Genomic DNA, 15,969 nt, shown 5'->3' with positions numbered 1-15,969 from the left:
TTGGGAAAAATATTTTATTAACATAAAACCGATTTGTGATTTGTTTCAGAAACATGTTACGAACATTTCATAAAAGTTATTTCAAGTTTTTCAGCAACATTGTTGTAACTTTTTAAGAATATTAAGAAACGTTTTGAAAATTCATTAGCAACATTTTGAAACCTTTCAGAAACATTTTACTAATAATTAAGAATAATTTATGTACATTTTAGGAATGATTTGAATATATTTCCGTAACATTGTGAGAACTTTTCAGAAATATTATACAAATATTTTGTGAACATTTTCAGAAACAGTTTAAGATTATTTCAAAAACATTTGCAAATTGTTTAAAAAAAAAAAACCAAAAATATTTAACTAAATTTTAAATCTTTTCGTAAATGTGTTGACAGGTTTTAAAAAAATGTAGAATTAATAATTTAACACAGTCAAACATTCCACATATTTTCATGAAAAATTTTAAAAATGTTGCAAGAAAAAATGACAACATATAAATTAGCAACATTTTGGTAATATTTCAATTTTTACAGAAATCATTAAAAAATAGTATGAGAAAAATATTTATTCCTTTCCTATAAGAAAAATTGTTGCTAACATCACAAAAAGTCTAAAAATAATTTTTAAGAATGTATAAGATTTTTTTTTTCAGATATTAACCAATCTTATTTTTTTTTTTGTTTCTATTTATAAAAATGTCTGCAAAAATAGTTTAAAAAATAAAACTCCAGATAAACTATCGTAATTCACATCTAAAATAAAATTTATTTTTGTGTATTAAACAAAACGTTTTCAATTATAAAATAATTCAAGATAGTGTCCCTATCTCATAAAACAACACACAAAAAATATATAAAACCTTTTCAAATTTTCTCACCCACTCAACAAGCCTATCTTTCACATATTTTTGATAATTTTTTTTTTTTATTATTATTTTATTTCTGTTGATAAATTTATGTCAGAAATAACATATACATGAAGTTAATAAGCGATAAAAAATCTAGTTTATGTCCACTTCATATAAATATCTATCTAAAAATCCACCAGTGAGTGACTGAGTGAGTAAGTGAGAGTTCTATTAAATAGCCATCCATCTATTCCAACAAGAAAAAAATATATAATGCTTCGTGTATGTTACACAATGAAGATATAAAATCTATCTATATATCTTTGAAATTCCTAAATAATCATAAATCATATAAAGATACATTCTGAGCGATAGTGGAGATATGATGAAGTATATATTTTATTTTTTATTATAGTATTTTTTTGGTATTTCAAAAAAAAAAAACAGAAGAAATAAAAAGTGATTCGTCTTCAATCAAGATAGTGGACAATATTGTTGAAGATATTTACTGAAAGATGTAAAAGTATCTTTTAACTCACAGTAGGTTATAAAGGTTTTTAGATAAAAAAAAATGTATATAAAAAAAGAAGAAGTTTTCACTACTTTAAGATGTATCTGATGACAATATTCCAGGAAGAATAATAAATTGTTGTTATTGATGTTGGGTGTCCCTTAAAAATATTTCAATACAAGTTATAACATGAAGATAAGATACAACTTTTTATTTCATAATTTTTTCAAATATCTACAATTTTTATTGATTTTTTTTCTCTTTTACAGTGGTTTTGAGTTACAAATGAATGAAAAAAAAAAAAAACTAGTGATAACAGTTTTCATCGAATTAGTAATCGATTTTCTTCAATACAACATCAATAAAATAATAAACAATTCGATTTCAAATATCCAAAAGAAGATATTTTTAGATAAAATGAAGTCATTTTATGAGTGTTGATTTGTAATAAAATGGTCTTAAGATGGGTTTTTAGTTACATTTTCGATTTTTTTTTTTCAATTTTTTCTTTTAAATAGATACGGAAATAAATCACCCACTTCTTGCCTTTTAAAATAATTTCAATGACATAAACTTTCAATTTAAACCAAAAAATAAAATAAAACTAAAATGTCAAGAGGCAACCTTGGCAGTAAATCAGCAAAAGATTTTTATTTCAAACACATAAATGTTCAGAGTAGTTAGTAGGTAAGGTAAGTAACTATACAAAATAATTATCATTTTGCAAAATCTAACCTTGTAATTAGACAAAAAATAATAAACACAATAAACTGACGTCACAGTAAAGCAGTAACTTTTACTATGTTTTGGGGATTTTTTGTACCATTTTTAACTGCACAAGTTTATAGGTTGTTTTGTATTTTTTTTAGAGCAGTTAAGTGAGTTATTAAATTGTATATGAATTACTCATTATTTTGTATATTTTAATACAAAAGTAGTAGAAAAACGGTGCTGTCGCTGTGATATGAATTTTTAACAGTATGATTTTCAAATATCAATACCTATATGTATATTTGTAATAAAACACACTTAAACAATGCAATAAATTTAACTGGTTAAAAAAATCGATAATCGATAGCTAATCGAAAATCGATATTTTAACGAATAATTTTAGTGTCTCAAATACATAGGTGATAGGGTTTGAGATACAAAACAAAACTCCTTGAAGTATAATTCAAAATTAAATTGCAAACTTTGAAAAAAATCGATAATTTTGCATTAGATTATCGATATTTTAAAATAATCGATATAATTAAACATCGATTTATCGATAAATTAATTTTTTATTAAATTTTTAATACCTAGTTGGATTATTTAACAAGGTTTGAATTTGGTGCCACCTAATTTCATGTGAAAATAGTCGATTATAGAAGCGTTATAGGTTTAAAAAACGATCACTTCAGCTTTTTTTTATCATGTTTTTTCTACCCGTCGCTACTAGGAAATTTAATTTAAGTGAAAAAAATATGTGAAATATATGAAATTTCTCAAAAAGTTGCAATATTACCAAACTACTACTTTCGACAGCATTGTTAAAATTTCTAAATTTTCGATTAATTGACAATTTTTTCTAAGTTTAATGACAATAACATCAATTAAACAATCTGTAAGTTATTTAAATTTGAAATTTAGTACAATTTGTCAGTTTTTTTTTCGATATGTCACTATTACACAAAACTTATCTTAATTTTTTTAATTTGGTAACTAACATATTTTTTTAACAAAATGATCACAAATCAATATCGTGCGGGGGTTCATAAGTAATGTGATTGATATATTTCTTTCATAGGTATCGTTATCAATGGCGTTTTTGAAGAAAACAAAAAATAAAAATTCAACCAGATATGGCGCTCTAGTATCTTTTTCAACGTTGTGGTCGAATCGAATATAAAAGTGCCTATATCAAAACCCTCACTTTTTTTTTCTTCTTATCACACATTTTTCTTATTGTTTTACGTCAAACAAAATTATTATTTATTTTTATTTTAAATAAAAACACAAATTCTTTTACTTGAAAACCAATATTTTTATCGGTTTTTTTTCTTTCTTGTGTGTTCCTGATTACAAAAATTATTATTTCGACGCACATAATCTTTAGTACTGGACGCCACCACCAACCATATCGACCACCACTATAATTGTCATTATCTGTAAAACCATTCAAGTGGTTTTGATTAAAGTAATATATTTTTTTTTATTTGTTTATTATTTTTAACTTAACCACCCACTGAAATAAAATAAAGAAAACAAAAAATAGAGCTCGCAGGAGACCACAAACCGTACACACAATTTATATTTTTTTTATACAGGCTTCGATAGAGGGTGAGAAGGTCAAGTCAGTATCGGACACATGGGCCGATATACTGATAACACACAACTTTATTAAAACAAGTCGGTTTCTCCGATCGACACACAATCGGGCCTTATTTTTTTTTTTTTATTTTATAACTGCAATATAAGCTGATCCGAAATTTCGATTACACGCGAGAAAGTGATCATAGCACTGTATAGAACTTTTGACGTATTTGTCGAAAGCTAGATAAGGCTTGTCCATTGGGGGGTTTGCCTCTAAAAATAATAATAAATTTTGAAAAAAAAAAATTTGTTTTCTTGTTGTTTTGTACAAGTTTATAATATTAATTTATTTTTGTATTTAGATTTAGATTTGGGACCTTTAGGTGATCCCAATTAAATTCAATATACGTAAGTTAACCCTTTGTTGTTTTTTTGTATTAGTGTGGTGAATGAATATAAAGCGTCTTGATAGGGATTTTATTTATGTGATAGGTACGTCAACGACACTTGTTTTGATTATGTGTGTTGTCCACCCTCGTCGCTCCTATCAGTTTAGATTCAATACGCTGACGTACTTAGCCAATCTCACCACCCTTCCGAACGCTATCATATTGGACACATGTCAGAAATATAGTTTTTGTGATATGGTGGTGATTGGTATAAGTTCGATCCCCCTTTAAACCACCATGAATGTTTTTTTTGTTTTTACTGATTTTGTATGTTTTTGTTTTCTGTCTGCTTGTGTGTGTTCAATTCATATCGTCGTTGTTGATCGTCGTCAGTCGTATGTTTATAATTAACATTGATCGGTCTTTTTTTTTCAGATTTGTTATATATTTTTTTTTTTTTTTTGTTTTTTTGTTTTGTGTGTGCGTCAGATTTGGTGTCACTGCGGTGATTGACGTCAAACTTGACAATCATCCGAGAGTGGGAGAGCTTCAAGTAAATATATATGAGGATAGGCTATAGAATGGAGTGTGTAAGGTGCCTCCAGCTCAATAATAATAATAATTATATTATTATGAGTTTTTGATAAAGAAAAGGCAAAAATAAGAAGGCGCCAAGAGGATTTTTGTTGATGTATTTGTATAGAAAAGATGGAGGCATGTTGTTGAAATTTTTTCGATATGAAAATTGTTGATGTGGAATGTTTTTCTGTCTCTTGAAAATCACAAAAAATTTTATTTTATAAAACATGAGAAAATACTTAATTTTTGAAGGCGCATATGCTAGTATAATATAAGTAAATGCTATCTCCTTTGATTTTTTTTAAGTAAATTGTTTAAAACGTATGTAATTTAAAAAAAAAAAATACATTAAAAAAGATCTCGTAAAAAATAAGCAAATGCTCAATTCGAGAAGAAACTTGAGTAATTGCTTTGCACAGTGAACTTTAAAGGCATATGTTTTTTTAGGTATTGGATCTAAGTAAGCTATCTAAGCTTAAAGAATGCTTATCTCTTAGTTTTAAAAAATTTAGTTTAAGCTTATAATTAATGACTAGGGGATAGGGTAGTGTTAAGATGAGACAAAGGTTTTAAAATGTATGTCCTTTAACTCTTACCAAAACTACCTTGTAACTCAAAAGATGCTTCACAAATGACTACCTAATAAATTTTGTTGACTTTAGGGGGAGTCGATATTATATAGGAACGGGGAGGGGGTAACCTATATTAAGCGTTTCATATCCAAAAAAGTTTCAAGTATGTATAGGTACCTATATTTTTTTTTTTTTTTGACACCTTTAATTCTAGTGAAAATAAAGGACAGTCTTGCTGTAAACATTGATGATGAGTCATTATTATCGTGGAGGAATTGAAGGGGGAGGGGGAATAGTAGATAGCTATGGCTACAGAAATGGAATATGGAAACATATTTTTTCCACCATTTCTTCTTGGTATGAAGCTGAAAAAAATCATAATAACTAAAATTTCTTACAGTTGAGGGGGTAGGGGAGGGGTGTTTTGAACACAATTGAAATCACTATTTTTCTTCTTTTTTTTTGTGTAAAAGTATTTGAGCGACAAATCGTACAAGACTAGATACTGCTTTATACCGACAAGCTTCAAAGTTAATTCAGTTTACATGACGGCGGGTGTGGGGGGGGGGGGGTATCATATGAATTAAATAATTCATGGGTAGGTAATATGAAGAATCAAAACTCTTAAAAACAAACCTCTAATTTTCTGAAAACAATCATGATAGAAATTTTCATGGTCGTTTACATTTTTTTTTTTTTTTTTTGAGGAGGGGGAGGAGTGGTTGGCAAGAGGAAAAAGAATATCAAATCATAAAACTTTGAGAAGTTTTTGTAGGGAATAAAGTATATTACAAATCGTAGAAAAAGGTAGTGTAGTCCTCCGAAAAAAATTTTGGGGGGGGGAGGGGTAAAGTTTTTATTAATTTCAAGAGAAGAGTAAAAAGAGGAATCTGGTTTGGGGTAATAATTGGGGTAAAATGTTTTGAATTTTGCGTAAAGCCGATGAAGAACGTGTAAAATAATTATTATTAATTAAAGATAATAATTAACTTTTTTTTTTTGCATGCAATTGATTGATGATCACCAATCTGTGGAAATTTCCATACTTATAAAAAAAAATCGTCTATTTCCACCAAAATCTCATCTATTCTCCCTCTTATAGAAATTATACACCTTAGCGCCACTTTAAAAAAAAAAAAAAGATAATGTATTTGAAGGTCATACATTGGACTCAATTTGAGTAAAGCGTCGACTTTTCATTTAAAACTCAAGTTTCAGTAAAAAAAAAAAAACAAATAAAACTTTGCACTCTTCAGAGGCGTAAGAAAAATAACTCCACACGTTCCTGTAATAGGACCTTAACTTTGCGTTCGAATTTAAGTCATTAATGTCTTTGGGTCATTCATATAGAAGCCACCTTTGATAATATTAAATGCATTTGGTGACCATCTGATTTATTTCAAAAAATTTTGTGACTTTTTGAAAAGAGCAGAGGTTTATATTTTTTGGGCGGAAATTTTTTTAACACCTTTTTAAAATGCTTACTTACGGGCACCAGTTTTTCCCCTTTGCAATTCTCTATTTAAGAATTTAAGAATATAAATATGGTCACCCTAAAAAGTTGATCGTTTATGAGTTTGGTTAAGTAAGTATATTGTTTCTATTGTGCGGGGCGATATTAGATACTTTTTGTTCATAATTTTTCGCTGATTTGGTGATATGATATGCTTGAAATAATGCTTCCCGCAGATACTTGCCTACATACACCCTCTTTTTTTTTTATTATTATTGAATTAAAAGTATCAACATTGCACCTGATACTGGAGAATGCGAAATGAAAAAAAAAAAAAATACCTACAACAAACTATTATATGAATTGCATTACACACAATTCTGAACGCGCGAAATGACCCAATTTATATATAAATTTTCTGATCGCGTCGATACGATTGCAATATTATTTCTTTTATTTTTATTTTTTTTTATTTTCATTTATTTTATTATGCTTACTTCTTGTTTCGTGGTGTGTTTTTCTTTTTATTGGCGATTTAATCTTATTTCGCACATTTTTTTCATTTTTTTTTTTTTTTTGAATTGGTGTAAAAATGTTCTGGGCAACGCGCGTTCAATTCCTTTTGGCTGGGTTTTTTGTTGTTGTTTTTTTTTTTTTTTTGTCAAAAACAAAAAAACCGAAAGAAGACTGCTGGCTGTGTGTTATCTTGCTGTCCAATTACAATGCCAATTATACTTATATTGGCAATTTATATACTTCAATAAAATCGAAGACAGTTTTTTTTTTTGGATGTTTAAGATGATTATGATGATGATGATGGGGGAAAAGAGGGGACTTGAGAATTTATATTAGGTATTTAATTTTATTATTTGGGGAGACAAAAAATTAAGTTGCTAGATGATGGGTTTTATATTGACAATTATTTAGGGGATTCATTTAGTTTTTTTTTTAATATATTGTTAAGGGGATAATTTATGGGTTTTGGGTATTAAAAAAATATGCAAGTACCCATTTAAATATTAAGTGGGTACTTGTAATTTAACAACAAAAAAGATATTACTTTGGATAATCGTAAAGAAGTTTTAATTTTTAGTCCTTGGATAATAAGAAAACTATTAAATTTACCATTTTAGGACCATGAAATTCAAATAAATTGTATTTAAATACACAAATCGTTTACCCATTTTAAAAATTATGATACCCATTTATAAGTATGTTTATTATAATTCAATGGGTATCTAATTTATCCATCTAAATATAAAACTTTCCACAAACTTTCTTTGCCTAAGTAAAATTTGAAGGTCATTTTGAATTTACATTTTATTGAAATTAAAAGTAGGTAATGGGAATTGAGTTGTTTTGTTTTTTGTTTGTTTTGTAGCTTACGCACTATATAAATTGTAATTTAACAAAAAAAAAAGTTGACTTATATTTTTTCCCCTTAAGTAAGCGGGTTAATAGGTAGGTAGTCTTCTAAAACAATGTCAGGTGCTTCAATTTAACACATGTAATTCACGCAATAATGTTTTTTTTTTTATGTTTTTATTTTGTTTTTTGGCTACGCAAAATTTGCAACCTTTGAGAATTTGCTCATGTGACAGAAGTGGGAAGAGGCGTGGTGTAAAAAGTGTAAAGTACAAGTATAAGCTTGTACCTAGTTTTTTTTGAAAAGCTGATCTTGGAGAAGTAGGTAAACACATCAAGAACATACTTTAACACTGAACGAATATTCTAAGAATCTGTCGTTGTTTTTTTTTTTTTTTTTTTTCGTAGATATTAACTCAAAAGTGAGTGAAAAAATTCTTTAAGAAAAAGCATATTCTTGAGTTTGATTAAAAAAAAAAAGATTAAAAGAAATGTGAAGGAATTCTTCAAAAAACGATTTACTTTTTCATACGACTTTTTTTCTTTGCGAATATCTAAATGATTTCGACATCCATATCTTCGAATTGATTTTTTCAGTTTTCAGTTTTGTTTGAAATTTTCTATATAAGCTTGCAGGCATGTCCTGATTTCAATTGAATTTAAGCTATAACTTTGGGAGAGAATAACTGCAAAAGAAAAAAAAATGTAAGCCCTATTATTACAAGCTTTTAAATATCCGTCGGCTTTTTTTTACCGTAGGAATTCATTTCATCAACATAAAAGGCTCATATTCCAATAACTGATTTTTCTTCAAGTAAGACGAAATTGCTTCAAATTTTGCAATTAATTCCGTCTTTGGTTAGTTTAGATTGTAGTTTTATAGTTTGCAGAACTAGGCAGGAACTTATAAAAGTTTCTACGCGAAATTTGAAAAGAAGAAAAGAATGTTGTCAAAATTGAGTTTTGTATTAACAACTCCAGGGGTCGAATAACGGCATACTATCACGATCATATGTTAACGTATATGTCTCTATCTTTTCTGCTGATAAGATAGAGCATAGAGAATCGTATGCCGTAATCCGACCCTCACGAGGGTGGTTTGAAATTTAAGCACATCATCTAATGTAGCATTTCTAGTTTTTTGGCATCTTTTTTAAAGACTCGTGTTTGAAAAATTTAACTTTGGGAAACCGCTTATTCTTTTCTAGAAAACTCGCTTCTGATTACTAATTACAAAACTAATAAGTATAAAAGAAATAAGTGTATTGAAACATATTAAATTTTTTAAGCAAAATTGGTAAATTTTTATTTTAAAATTCTTTTTTTTTTTAACTTTTTAAGCAAAATTGGTAATTGCAACATTGGTGGTTAGATAGTTTTTGCCACATGTTTTCAATTCTTTTTTGATCCTGAATTAAAAGAAAAAATTTGTTCGTAATATTGCATAACGATCTTGTGTTTTAAAACATAAAAGTGACTTTCAAATATATTAAATAAATATTAAATAAATATATTTGCCAGGATTAACAAAATCTTAGTTATCACAGAATTAACTCAAGAAATCATTTGTTTACTTGCTTATAAAAAACTTAAATATTAATGTTTAACATAAACGCTCATGTTGTTTTTCCTCTTCGAAAACTGTCACAGAAGAATCTACATTGAACACAAAGTTTTAAGTTTCATTCTTTATCAAACGGATTTTAAAATGAAACCGCTCCGCATAACTTCTCTGCAATTTTTGTTTTTATAGTTATAAGTAAATTTTGATTCTTTGATTCTTGAGCTAACTTTTGATCAATGACTACGGTTTCTGTGATACTAAATCCTTTTTCTAATACATAGATGTGTTCAATTGCAACCACTTAAGTTGTACTTTTCAATCATAAAAATATGCACAGAAATGTAGAGATGAAATACACAAGATTCGTATCAGCAAACGAAATCAAAAACCTTCGAAGGAAACATTTTTTAAATAAACTGAATTTCCAGCGAACTTCTTCTTTTTTATTGCAAAAATAAAAGTTTAAACATGAAAATGTCGCTGAAATCTTGAAAACAATTAGCTTGCTAAATATAGCTACCTTTATATTCTTTTCGTAAAAAAAAAATGCGTTTCCTAGAAACGATTACTGACCACCACTCAAACACCTAAGATGTTTTTGTGAATATTGCATTTCACTTTGGTGTTCCTCAGAATTCTTTTTTAACAACAGTGTCGGATCCTGACGCTTATGAAATAAGTCAGATTTGGTGATGATAAGTTTTTAAAAATTTTAGTTTTCAACGCAAGGTTCCACTTTCAAATATTTCTGTTTTTTTTGGTTGGTATATTTTGTAAGACATATGTATAGTTCAATGCTTTGGAGTCTTAATGAACTTATTTGTCTCCAGCTTCTTACTGTGTATAGCCAAATCATATAGGTTACAAAATTAAGCATAAGTTTATTATTACATTAAACTTAATGTCTATTATTTATAATCGTTGTTTAACTTAAAACAACTGCTTAAATTTAGAAAATGTGTTCAAAAACCATGTTTGTAGTTGTGTTATAGCTGTCAAACTTATATAGCGTGATATTTATTCCACAATTTTAAAAAAGTTAAGCAATATTTAAGTAGCTAGGTAAAAATCTAATAAATATGCTAAAATATGTTTGTTTTGGGGCATAAACTACGTGACATAAAGCTTCAGTACCCATTTAAATTAATTGCATAGTTTGTTTCTTAAAAGAATTGTGTACAATTTTTCTTAAAAGTTTATTCATCATGTCTTTCATCTTTTGATGAAGAAAACGCTGTTGACGGCAAAAATCAAACCCCCTTGCCCTTAAGTAGGTTCCATGCTTTGCCTTTGACAACGCTTAGAACATTTTAAATTATCGTGGTGAAGGAAAAGTCTACATAAAGTTCGGTAAATGGGTAAATGTGCATAAAAACATAATTTTTTTTTTAAGGAAAACTTCGCCTTAATTCGAACAAATATGTATCTCCCTAGTCTTATCATGTAGGTATAATAATTTGTTGTATTCCAATTAAGACAAGGTTAGTGCTTGAAACAAGTAAAAATTGAGTTGTTCTACATAAACTGTTGGTTTGCCACCACGAAGCTCCACAAAAAATCATCCTCAATGTATCTTCTTACTTTTTTGTCAACTTTAAGTAACATTTAAATGATATAATCATCTAAATTGAATATTTTGACAAGGGCATCCAACTGCCTCGTGGTAATCATAAACCAAGTCAGCTCTAACAATGATTTATAAATATCTCATAGAATTAACTTACAAAGGCCATAAGCTCCTAGAATTTAGTTCCTCCTCATGTTGATGGAAATTAATATAATCAGTTAGATGCTGTCATATCCTTCCTAAACAATTTTTTATTCCACTACTTTACCCAAGGTTTCATTATTTTTCTTATTTCTTCAATGGTCTATATAGTTTTTCAGAAATAACATAAATTTCTTCCTAAGCTACTATTAGGTACTGCTTCCCCCGGAGACAGCACTGTCACAAAAGCTTAAATTCTATCTTAAAACAACATTTCTAACTAAAAATATTTCTTATAAATATCTACTTACCTTGTAATCTTCAGGGTACAATTATCCAAATTTGTAGTTATCGCCTATTAGTTAACATACTTTTGTTCACTAATTTTTCTTTCACAAACAAAATTTTTACACAAAAATTCACTTAAAACACTTGAACACAAAAGAAAAGTTAAAAAATTAAATTTAACTTTTTACACAAGTTATTTCTTTTTTATTCGATGGTTTTTTTTTTTCACAAAAAAACTCTTACAAGTTATCTAATATATTTTAACAATATCCATTTGACAGTATAAAAAATATCACACTATTTTATTTTATTTGTTATTAATAATTTATTAATAACTTATTTCTTATAAAGATTATATTCGATTGAGTTTTAGTAAAAAATATTATAATATTTTTAAATTGGCTATCTATTTTTTTTTTGTTTTGTTAAGTTTATTATTCACTATTTTATTTGTTTGAAGAGGATTTTTTTTTTTAAATTTATTTATAGAAAAAATAAAATTAAAAATAATTGGCAAGCGATTTTATTTTGTTAATAATAATTTATCGATTAAGACACTTTAATTGCGGCATTCACTTTGATTTATTTTTATAATTTGTTGTAGGCGTTTATTTATAGAATTTATATATGAAAAAAAATGTATTAAATATTTTTTTTTATATTTATTGCTTATTTAGTTTTGTAAGTCGTTTTTAATTTTTGTATAAAAATACGTTAGTAGTTTTTTTTTAATTTAAAGTTATGTTTTTTTTATATATAAAAAGGTACACTTTTGTAGATAAAGTTTTGAAGAAAAATGGAGAGCAGAGATTTTATAAAAATTCAGCACAAAGCGATTGTTTAAAAAACAAAAATTGTTATCGTATATTTTTGTTTGGGTATAAATTCTTTTAAAATTTTTAAGAAGAGAAAAAAGCCGAAGGCGGATTTGATTGTTTTAAAGAGAAGAGAGAAAAAGTTATAAATTATTTGTTTCTTATTTAATAGGATTTTTTGTTTCAAAATGTTCTTCTAGTTTTTTGTTACAAATAGAAAAATGTTGTGTTGTAACGTGCATTAATCCTGGGATGAAACAATCAAAAATGACGTGTTGTCGCGACGACCGACGGTTTGAGACAAAACAAAATATAAATTTCTGTCGTGTTGTTTCGTAAAGGGTAGACGTTTTTGGTAGAGAGTAAAGAGAGAGATGATCTTTTCAGTTGTTGTGTACTAGTTAATCCTTTCACACTTTCATATACACAAAACAAAAAAACGTTATCACACACTTTTTTTTTGTTTTTGCTTGTTTTGATAGTAAAAAAAATGTTGTGTTAATGAAAAATCTCGAAGGAGCGTAGGTGAGTTGATGGTAGTTGCGTGCGTGATTGTCAAACAGAAGAGAAAAAACAATAAGAAACACTCTCACACACAATTGAAACAATTGTTTTGTAGAACAAAATATCCAGTTACACTCGATAAAACATTCTCCACACATAAAACATTGATTTAGAATGTGTGTTTTTTGTTTTGTTGCAAAGACAAAAATCAAACAAAACAAAAATTTTTTTTTTCAAAATTTATTTCTTTCACTGTACCGATCGGCTCTGACGTTGAACCGACACTACCCTACGAGATACTGGCAGTGAATTTTAGTCTTTCCATGCAACAGAGCTGAAGCTGAGCTCAAAAATCATATATATTTGTCTCTTTTTAACTCATGGGTTAAAAGAGTGTTAAACTAAATCGGAATTGGCACATGGATAAAAGTTTGATGGTATTTTTGGTTTTGTGTGGAGGAATTTTTTTTTTTCTTTTCTTTCATTTTTTTTGTTCTTATTCATGTTTTTGTTTGTAGGATATGGAAAAAGAGAGAGAGAGAGAGAAAGAGAGGCGCCAAGAGTTTGTTTTGTTATTGTGTAAAATGTAGATAGTGTAGTGTGTATTTGTGTATATATTTTCAAATAAATACACAAACGCCTCTCACTGTTGTTTATGTTTAGTAGGGTGGTCAATATTAGGGTGATGGTGTAGTTTTTAGTGTTGTGTTGGTGTATGAAGAGATTAGGAAAAAAAAACGTGTTTTTGCTTTATCGTGTGTCGGGTGTGCAGTGCGCGGCTGTTTGTGGCTGTGCAGATGCAACACAATAAATTTTGCATTATTTGCAGTTTTTTGTTGTTGTTGTATAAAATATATTTTATTTATTGCATGAGATTGAATTTTAAGATTTTAAAAATAATGTTACTAGAAAACTGACACTTTTTGATTGACAAGGGCGGGGGTCTATATTTAAATTGTGTAGGAGAGATTTATTATTATTTTATTTTTTTTTAGATATTCTATTACATTTTTTTGTAATTGAATTATAAATCAATTGGAAAGGTTTTTGACATTTTGTCCACATTACGTTGGGATGGAAAATTGTAGGTATAATAGCTATTTGCATTAAAACTGAAATAGAGGATAAAGTTAGTGGGTAGTGTGCCTATCTGGGTAAGAAGTTGGTTAGTTAACGAGGCAATAAGTAGGTGTTTTTTTTTTTTTTCTTCATTTTTTGACAGATAAAATAGGTATGTACCAATATCTAGGTGTCATTTGAAATTGAATTTAATGCATTCGAATTTAAATTAATTTAATCTTGAGGAAAATTTTGATTTATGAAGCGAAGGGCGAATTTTTCACACTTAGTTGTCTCTGAGTTAAAACTGCGAAATTAGGTAATTTACTAGCAGAGTCTCTGGAATTATTTCAATAGGCTTTTTAAAAAGTAGAACCTACTCGAAATATGTTTTCACAGGTCACAATTTCTATTTAAGGATTATTCTGCAATAATTTCAGTACTAAAAAAATGACAATAAAGTGGGAGTTAGGCTTATTAATAAATATTTATGAAGTTAATTAAGATGGGATATAGTCAATAAATAATATTAAAAAAAAAAAACAAACATATTTTTACGAAGTTGATAATTTCACAGATTTTAAAGACTGCCTGTGTATTAGGTAATCAAATCTTACAAAATACTTACCTAAATTGCTTTTTTTTTATTTATATTGTCTGTTTGGAACTTGAGACCAAATGCAATGATAACATCAATAATCAGAAAGGAGGCAATGATTTTACCATCGTGAAGGCATTTCAATTGTGATTGTGCGGATTAAGCGGATTTCTGCATGGTTTTCACGCGGAAATTCACTTAATTTAAGATGAAAATCGTTTTGTTTTTATGATAAAAACCATACAGAATTCAGCAAAATTTTAGGTGGTCTTTTTCTATGTGTAGAAATTTTTTGTTGGTAAACGTTCAATTCAAACTTGTGAATTTTAATAGTCGGCAGTTAAATCTAGAAAGGCTTTAAAAACAATACAGGTAAATTTATATTGTTGTGTAGTGGATTTACGACAGAGGGAGTGGAGGGGTTGAAGGTAGATTCCAAAAAAAAATTTCCTTGTAGAAATATTTGTTATGGAATGTCTTGGGGTACACAAATGGTCAAAAATGGGATTAGAAAAAAAACAATATTCTCCTTAAACTCATTAAAAAAAAAAGAGGTTGCCTGTAAAGCCGGTTTACGGACGATGATTTTACGTGATAACGTCGTCAGAAAACAGGTTGTGTGCTTTTGTTTAAAATGAGTCAATTGAAGCGTTTACTTATTTCAAACAATCATAATTTACAAGAAAAAGCTAAAAAAAAATACCTTTTTTATTTTCTCATTATATTAATTTTTTTACTTTAAAAGCTTACAAAAAAAGTTATGCGATGCGAAAGCCAAGTATTTCTTCTTAAGAATAAAATCATTTTAAAATTTTTACAATGCGCAAAAAGTATAAAAATAATTTATTGAAAACAATCATTTTCATCAAAAAAATCAAAAAAAAACATAAATTTTTATCTTCTCACGTCATTTATTCCATTTTTTTCCCTAACAACCTATACAAAATATAAAAACCATCTGAAATCTTTTTGTCTTAGCTCAAAATATATATATCGATCATGTCCATTAGGCATCTACAAAAAGAGCTAGAATTTTTTGAACTCGATCAAATTTCATTAAAAAAGCAAAAAAAAACATTTATTTTTATGTTCTCAGGCTATGGAATCAATTTTTTTGTTTTACAACCTATAAATATATACCATGTGAAAGCTTATTATTTCACCTCTCATATGACGTATCAATCTCATTTTACAAATTCGATCTCTCATTCAAACAGATCTCCACTGGTGTTTGGAGATTTTTCGCAAGTTTCTTGATTTAACATTGTGTAGCTTGTAGTTAGTCTACCGTTATGTGTGATATACCAAATGAAAGGTAATTGTATCAGGATGCTCATAAAAGTTTAATAAAATTTCTATCTGCTCTTGGTCAAAAGTTATAACCTGTTGGATTCTAAAAATTTATTTTACCTTTATCATAAAATT

At 27.7% G+C, this 15,969-nt stretch overlaps 1 protein-coding gene across 1 annotated transcript in view; it reads right to left on the bottom strand.

Annotated features, from left to right (window-relative positions):
• The window catches only part of LOC129909010 (zinc finger E-box-binding homeobox 1), a 72,775-nt gene extending 61,105 nt beyond the window's left edge, over positions 1-11,670 (bottom strand). Inside the window, exon 1 of the mRNA XM_055985920.1 lies at positions 11,592-11,670. The gene's annotated coding sequence lies outside the window, so the exon portion shown is untranslated. The remainder of the gene's footprint in view (positions 1-11,591) is intronic.
• Positions 11,671-15,969: the final 4,299 nt, after the last annotated feature.

This window comes from Episyrphus balteatus, chromosome 2 (assembly GCF_945859705.1).
Source record: "Episyrphus balteatus chromosome 2, idEpiBalt1.1, whole genome shotgun sequence".
In the NCBI taxonomy this organism is placed as follows: Eukaryota; Metazoa; Arthropoda; class Insecta; order Diptera; family Syrphidae; genus Episyrphus; species Episyrphus balteatus.
The sequence above is the reverse complement of the archived record's forward strand: the minus strand, read 5'-3'. Positions and strand labels throughout refer to the sequence as shown.